The sequence below is a fragment of the Chrysemys picta genome, chromosome 10 (genome assembly GCF_011386835.1).
Source record: "Chrysemys picta bellii isolate R12L10 chromosome 10, ASM1138683v2, whole genome shotgun sequence".
Lineage (NCBI taxonomy): Eukaryota > Metazoa > Chordata > Testudines > Emydidae > Chrysemys > Chrysemys picta.
The window spans coordinates 65,765,962-65,774,163 of record NC_088800.1 but is presented as its reverse complement, the minus strand read 5'-3'; positions in this window follow the sequence as shown (position 1 = coordinate 65,774,163).

Here is an 8,202-nt window from a genome sequence, read left to right as displayed (position 1 = left end):
CAGCTCATCCCTTGGACAACTTTTGTCCGTGAAATTCCTATAAGCTCTGGGTTATAATTTAAAGCCAATGTGGCAGAACTCAGGAGAGACATGCCTTGCAAATACAACCAACACTCACCTAGGTTTAATCTCCCTGGGCTACATAGGTCCTCACTACTGTATAAGGTTCAGTTTGCAACTCCAGCACTGGAGACGTTGACAGAGGCAAATGTACTGTTCATTAGCGTAGTTAAGGGTATATCATGGGTCTGTGCCTGGCTGTTTGAAGGAATCGTGAGCCGTTCTGTAATGATTAAGTAGCTTCAAAAGTATGTGAAACTGGCAACATTAGCAGCTGCAGTTTAATAGCATTTGTCTCTTTAAAATTTTGCTTATACATCTAGGATTAAATTAGCATCTTGTACTGCTTTTCTGGTGGTTTTAATGTATGAGTCAAGTTTTCTTTCTGACAGGCACTAAAAATATTTAGTCAAAATTAAACTGGAATGAAAAGAGGGAGATGTGAAGAGGGATGCTATCAATTTCTGCAGGCGTTGGTAAGAGGCTTGAGAATTTGAGCGTGGCAAGCAGCCAGTGAGAAAATATTGAGAGAAGGGCAGAGTGGAATCTAATTCCTCCAAACAGAGAGGTGTTAGGGGAGCATGTTACATGGTGATAGAGCTTGGAGGGGGATTTGTGAGGAAGGCTGACTCCAGCACCATGCTCCTCACTAATCTACTTCATTATAGCATCACAACAGTGAATACTTGGGCCAAATCCTGCAAGTGCTTGCTTACAGAAAAATGCACAAAGTCAATGGGTGGTGTCATGAGCCAGCTGGGCTAGCACTGGCTGAATCCTGTTGTCTTTATTTGAGCAAAGTTATGGCTGAGATTTGAAATTAATGAAACTGGGGAAGAAGCTGTGGTGGCCACAGCTTCCTCCACAATAAAGCAGCTGGTAGCTTTGTTAGCTGAAAAAGAGCTCTTAAGACCCTCCTCTTCCTGTGGGAATGCCATCACTGGAATATTTGTAGCTAGTATTAGCAGTGCCTCTTCCTCACCCATATCTCCCATGAATAGTGAAGATGAGGAGCCTAATCTAGTGCCCCAGTTCTGCTCCCACTGAAGTGAGTGGCCACTTTATCATTGATTTCTGTCGGAGCAAACTGGTTCAAATTCTGCCCTCAGTTACAAGTGTGCAACCCCAGCAAATGGGTACGGAATAGGTGCAACTGAGGACAGTGCTTGAATATGGGAATGAATGCTATATTTGCAATAATTAGGAGCAAAAAATATTTCTAATTAGTCATAGGACTGTCAAGATCTTGATGGTGAAGCTTCACCATCAAGATCTTGACAGTCCTATGACTAACTAGAAATACTAACTAGAAGCTCTGTTTATAAACAACCTCTGATTTGCTCAGAAGTTTGAATGCAAGAGACAAATAAATAGGCTGATGCTAATGATTGTGGAGAAATCCCTAAATTCACATTCATTCCAGGAGACTGGATATGTACAAATGTACATTCAAATGGTAACCTACTGAAAGCTGAATTGGAAAGGTAGTAAGGTAGAAAAAATATTCCACTAATGGAATAGGGTTCTGTATATCCAGCCTGAATGTAAAAATTCCCCTTGAGTGAATAAAACGGTGGTGCACATAAGTTTCACATTTTCTACAAGCCTTTGATATTGTTCCAGGACTACTTTCTTCTCTCACTACACAGTATGATGACAGAGGGGAGGGAATATGAATAGACAGGGTCCTGATTATAAATACTTATAGGAAAATGTGTTATTGTTCCAACTATCAAAGGATCTTGGTGTAGATAGTAAGCTCATGCCACACTATTATTGGACCAGGAACATAAAAGGGATATATTATCAGAAGAGCTGAGGAAGAGAATTGCAATAAGCTGATCTGAATTTAGCCTCTTTCTGCACACAGTGAGTGATTTCCTTTATATTTGTATTTGTATTTATTCAAAAATTCGCAATGGATTTATCACTTTCTCCAAATTTGAACTGTGTTTCTTAATTGTGATTGGCCATGTGAGTCTCATGGCATTTGTTCCATAATTCAATGAATGTGCACGCATTTCCAACATATTGAAACTTGGTTTGAAATTCCCTTTCTATGGATGTTGTGCTAGTAAATTGGACTGTTCACCTTGTGCAAATATTCAATGGGGCATATACACGACTACAGTGAATTCATTTAATATTTCAAGTGAACATTCACAGAGCATTTTTTAATTAATTATTCACCCAGCTCATAGTACAGTAACTCCTCGCTTAACGTTGTAGTTATGTTCCTGAAAAATGCAACTTTAAGTGAAACAATGTTAAACGAATCCAATTGTTATATAAGATTTAATGTAAATGCAGGGGTTTAGGTTCCAAGGAAATTTTTTGGGGGCAGACAAAAGGCATTATACTGTTTACTGTACAGTACTGTACTGTACTGTGGTTGGGAAGTGCCCCTGGCTTACCCCACACAGGCACAGCCTGCTGCAGGCAAGGACCTTTGCAGCAGCAGCGGCAGCTTCCCCGGAGAACAGGTTCGGATTTTGCCGGGAATGCTCCAGGCCCGCCTCTTCCTGTCCCCGCTCCACTCCAGGCCCACCTCTTCGCACCCCCACTCCACCTTCTCTCCAGAGTACACCACATCCCTCCCCACCAAAATCCTAAGCGCTGCCAAACAGCTGTTTAGTGGCGGGGGAAGTGCTGGGAGGGAGGCGGAGAAGCGGAACTCGTGCAATGCTCCCTTGTAAAGTCACTGCTCTTCCACAGAATCTTACAAGCAGGCAGCCAAACGACGTTATAAGGGAGCCTTGCACAACTTTAAATGAGCATGTTCCCTAATTGAGCAGGGACGTAACATTGAAACAACGATGAGTGGGACAATGTTAAATGAGGAGTTACTGTATTATGGAGCAAAGTATAGGATCAGGAAGCGAATTTAAAGTTCCCCAGCATCTATAAAGCCCTGTCCAACAACATTTAGAGACTCTGACAGCAGCAATTTGCATCTGTGACTAATTTTAAATTACAATTTTATTAATCTGAAAAACGTATGGACTGAACTGTATCATGTATATTTTCCAGCAGGGTTTTGATACTAGCATGGCCTATGATTTAATGCTAATACAAGTAATTTTTTGTTTTGCTGGATAAACAATTTGATAAAAAAAGATAATTTTTTAAAATGTAATATCAGAGCTGCCCATCTTCAAAATAACCCTGAGAAGGTTTAACAGCTTCAGGACTGATAGTTCTACTGGAACTAGATTTGTAGAACACCAGGGAAAATGCTAGTGTAGTGTAAAGAGGAAAGTGGCAGATTAGAGATGTACATATCTATTCTAGGCTTTATCTACTGTAAACACTGATGCAATGCAACGTCTGTGGTCTGTTACTGTTGTCTAGCATTGGTAGGGAGATAAGATATTGTGTCTCTCCTTGATCACTGAAGAATGCTGAAGATTTTTGTAAAGCTCTAAGAACATGTGAATGTGAATGCCAAGTTCACAAATGTTTTTTTTTCTGTTTAGGACTATCCAGATGAGGAGCATGCAATAAACTGAGGGAGGTGAGAATTCTTTATCTGACTCAGCTAATATAGACACTGATTTTTCGAGGATCAATCTGTATTCTAGATCTTTCCTAGTACAAAGGAATGCTACCTTCAGCCCATTGATATCAGTGGAAGCAGGCCCTTATTTAAGAAACGCAATAGGGCTAAAGCTGATGGATTAGTTTTATGGGAGTGGTGAATTTATACTGTTTATTTAGGCAGGAAAAAACTCAATTATAGGTGTGACTCATGGTGCTGGGGCAGCCCTCACTGGAAATACGAAGGTCAGGGCAGGCTGCAAAAGGGAGAGCAGATCTCCCAAGACTGGTGGGTAACACTGAAGTTATTCTCCTCAACCAGTCACAAACTGTGCTTGTGATCCTCCACACTGGTTATCAAGAAGCAAAAAAGAAATCACACAGTCCCCTTTATTGCATTCCAGTTCTCTGGCTCCCAATCAGCACGTAGGTCCAGAACAGTGAGAAGTTATTTTAAACTCTGCTCACATATACAAAAATGTTTTCTGACCCCAAAGGGTCAGCCACGTCACCAGGTCAGTATAGGTTTGGATCTTACTCAAAATATCCTGCTGCCAGCCAATCCTTTAGTGTCTAAAACTAAAGGTTTATTATAAAGAAAAAGGAAAGAACAAGGAGAGAGGTGTTAAATGGTAAAACAGTCATATACATATAAAGACTTCAAAGTCCATATATCAGGTTCCTAGCAGAACTGGTGAGTTTGCTGGCTTGAAAGTCCCTCTGGAATACATCCACAGCTTGGATGGGTCATTCAGTCCTTTGTTCAGAGCTTCAGTTTGTAGCAAAGTTCTTCCAGGGGTAAGAAGCAGGATTGAAGCAAAATGGAGAAGATGCAGCTGCCTTTTATAGTCTTTTGCCAGGTTGCTTGTGCTTCCTTTGTTTCAAACACAAGCTGCCTCGCACATGGCTTGGAAGCCTTTTGTGACCATAGGTATGCCCATGCATGCCTTGCTGAGTCATGAGGTGTATCCTCTGCCTTCTCTCAATGGGTCAGTTGTAAAGCTGATGGTTCTTAATGGGCTATCAAGCATGCTAGGCTATGCTCATGCCAAACTGTCTGGGAGTGTCACCCAGAAGCATAGCCCAAGTTTGAAATAGACATACAAACATATGGAACAAATCAACATACCCTTAGAGCCCCGACCGGGGTTATTCTATCTACTACCCAAGATCCACAAACCTGAAAATCCTGGACGCCCCATCATCTCTGGAATTGGCACTCTCACTAAAGGACTGTCCGGATATGTGGACTGTTTACTCAGACCCTATGCCACCAGCACTCCCAGCTATCTCCGTGACACCACTGATTTCCCGAGAAAACTACAATGCATTGGTGATCTTCCAGAAAACAGGGTGGGTTGGATAGGGAATGGAATCCCGGGTGGTGGTGGTGGTTAGGGGTGGGGGGGTCTCTGGAGGGAACAGTCAGGGAACAGGGGGGATTGGATGGAGCATGGGAGTCCCGGGGTCTCTCAGGGGGTGGGGGGTGGATAGGGGTCAGGGCAGCCAGGGGACAGGGAGCAAGGAGGGTCCTGGGGGGGGCAGTTAGTTGGGGGGGGGTCTCTGGAGCAGGTGGTCAGGGAACAAGGAGCTGGGGGGGTTGGATGAGTCAGGAGTTCTGGGGGGGCTGTCAGGAGGCAGGGGTGTGGAGAGGGGTTGGGGGAGGCAGGGAGCGGGGGGGTTGTATGGGTCGGGAGTTCTGGGGGCCCTGTCGGGGTGGGGAGCAGTTGAGTAGGTGTGGGAGTCCCGGGGGTCTGTCTGGGGGCAGGGGTGTGGATAAGGGTCGGGGCAGTCAGGGGAGAGGTAGGGGGTAGGATTCTAGGGGGGCAGTCAGGGGACAAGGAGCAGGGAGGTTTAAAATGTAAATTATTATTTTATTTATTTATTTATTTTAACTACTGGATGTGGATGCGGACTGGCCGCGTATAGTAACCAGGAAAGGGCAGGTAGTCACGCCTGTACATAAATAGGGGGTGGAGTCCTGGGGGGCAGTTAGGGGCAGGGGTCCCAGGAGGGGGTAGTCGGGGGGGACAAGGAGCAGGGGGGGTTGAGGGTTGTGAGGGGGGAAGTCAGGGGGCGGGAAGTAGGAGGGAATGGATGGGGACGGGACTAGGGCAGGGCGGGGGCGGGGCTAGGGCAGGGCTCCCTGGGTGCACACCCTAATGAAATGGGCTGTGCATGCCTATGATTTCAAATTTGGTGACAATATATACCTCCAGACCAGTGGCACTGCTATGGGCACCTGCATGGCCCCACAATATGCCAACATTTTTATGGCTGACATTGAACAACGCTTCCTCAGCTCTCGTCCACTCACGCCCCTTCTCTACCTACGCTATATTGATGACATCTTCATCATCTGGGCCCATGGGAAGGAGACTCTGGAAGAATTCCACTACGATTTCAATAGCTTCCACCCCACCATCAACCTCAGCCTGGACCAATCTACATTGGAGGTCCACTTCCTAGACACCACGGTACAAATAAGTGACGGTCATGTTAACACCACCCTATACCGAAAACTCACCGACCACTATGCTTACCTTCATGCTTCCAACTTCCATCCCGGACACACCACATGATCCATCGTCTACAGCCAAGTGCTGAGGTACAACCGCATTTGCTCCAACCCCTCAGACAGAGACCAACACCTACAAGATCTTCACCAAGCATTCTCAAAACGACGATACCCGCATGAGGAAATAAGGAAACAAATCAACAGAGCCAGACGTGTACCCAGAAGCCTCCTGCTACAAGAAAAGCCCAAGAAAGAAACCAACAGAACTTCACTGATCATCACCTACAATCCTCAGCTAAAACCTCTCCAATGCATCATCAGTGATCTACAACCCATCCTGGACAACGATCCCTCACTTTCACAGGTCTTGGGAGGCAGGCCAGTCCTCACCCACAGACAACCCACCAACCATAAGCATATTCTCACCAGCAACCACACACCACACCATAGTAACTCTAACTCAGGAACCAATCCATGCAACAAACCTCGATGCCAACTCTGCCCACATATCTACACCAGCAACACCATCACAGAACCTAACCAGATCAGCCACAACCTCACCAGTTTATTCACCTGCACGTCCACCAATGTAATATACGCCATCATGTGCAAGCAATGCCCCTCTGCTATGTACATCAGCCAAACTGGACAGTCCCTACGTAAAAGGATAAATGGACACAAGTCAGATATTAGGAATGGCAATATACAAAAACCTGTAGGAAAACACTTCAACCTCCCTGGCCACACAATAGCAGATTTAAAGGTAGCCATCCTGCAGCAAAAAAACTTCAGGCCCAGACTTCAAAGAGAAACTGCTGAGCTTCAGTTCATTTGCAAATTTGACACCATCAGCTCAGGATTAAACAAAGACTGTGAATGGCTAGCCAACTACAAAAGCAGTTTCTCCTCCCTTGGTGTTCACACCTCAACTGCTAGAAGAGGGCCTCATCCTCCCTGATTGAACTAACCTTGTTATCTCTAGACTGATTCTTGCCTGCATATTTATACCTGCCTCTGGAAATTTCCACTACATGTATCTGACGAAGTGGGTAATTCACCCACGAAAGCTTATGATCCAATACGTCTGTTAGTCTATAAGATGCCACAGGACTCTTTGCCACTTTTTACAGATCCAGACTAACACGGGTACCCCTCTGATACTAAACATATCTATAACTTATAATACAAAAGTGATACAAACATATAAATGAGATTATCATATTTGGCAAATCATAACATTTTTGCAGATATCGTACATGGCATATCTGGCATAACTCATTGCAATTTTACAATATTAATATTCATAATATTCTCAAGTGTCCCCCAGATTCCATACAGCATCACAATAGGCTCTCTGTTTTATTGAAAATCCCATACACAAGGAAGCTTTTAGAAAAGGTAGTGCAGAAGCATAACCTCTTGTAGATAACTCCTGTGGATTTTGCTGCTTGACTGTGCTCCATTTGAAGTTTTATATGATCCTTGAATGGTGTGTCCCATAAGGAAAGGATGCTACCAGGAAAGTGACAGATCTTAAGTTTTTCTACAGAGTTTAATTAAAGTGGCAAACAAGTAAGAGTGTGTGTGCATGTGTGCATATTGAAATGGTCCATAAGACTTTTGGTTACCATTTTACATAGGCAATGTTTCCACAGTCCCATGAAATAATAAAGAGAGCATCATGCACTCTTTCTAAATCTAAGTTTTAAATCACTGCTGTCCAATAGTCTAGATTTTATCTTCAGCGACAGAGACCCTGAACTTTGTCTTCTTCCCGGAAATCCTGCTTTGTTTTGTTTCTGGGTGGAACTAGTATATTTTTCCAGCTGGGCTGAATGGTGCCTTGTGCAGTTGGTGTGAGGATGTCTAATCCTTTTTTGTATGTGCTTCTGCAATTCTGACTGTCTCTCTTGTGAATGACACAATGCTTCTTTTTACTCTTCACACCAGCGCGCTCTAAGCTTCTTGGCTGGTGGTGTAGCTCAGGCACTCATGCTGCCATCTCTCCCTGCCCACATTATTTTATAGGAGAAAACGTTTGCTTCTCATTCAATACATTGGGAATGCCGCTCATTAGGATTTTGGCA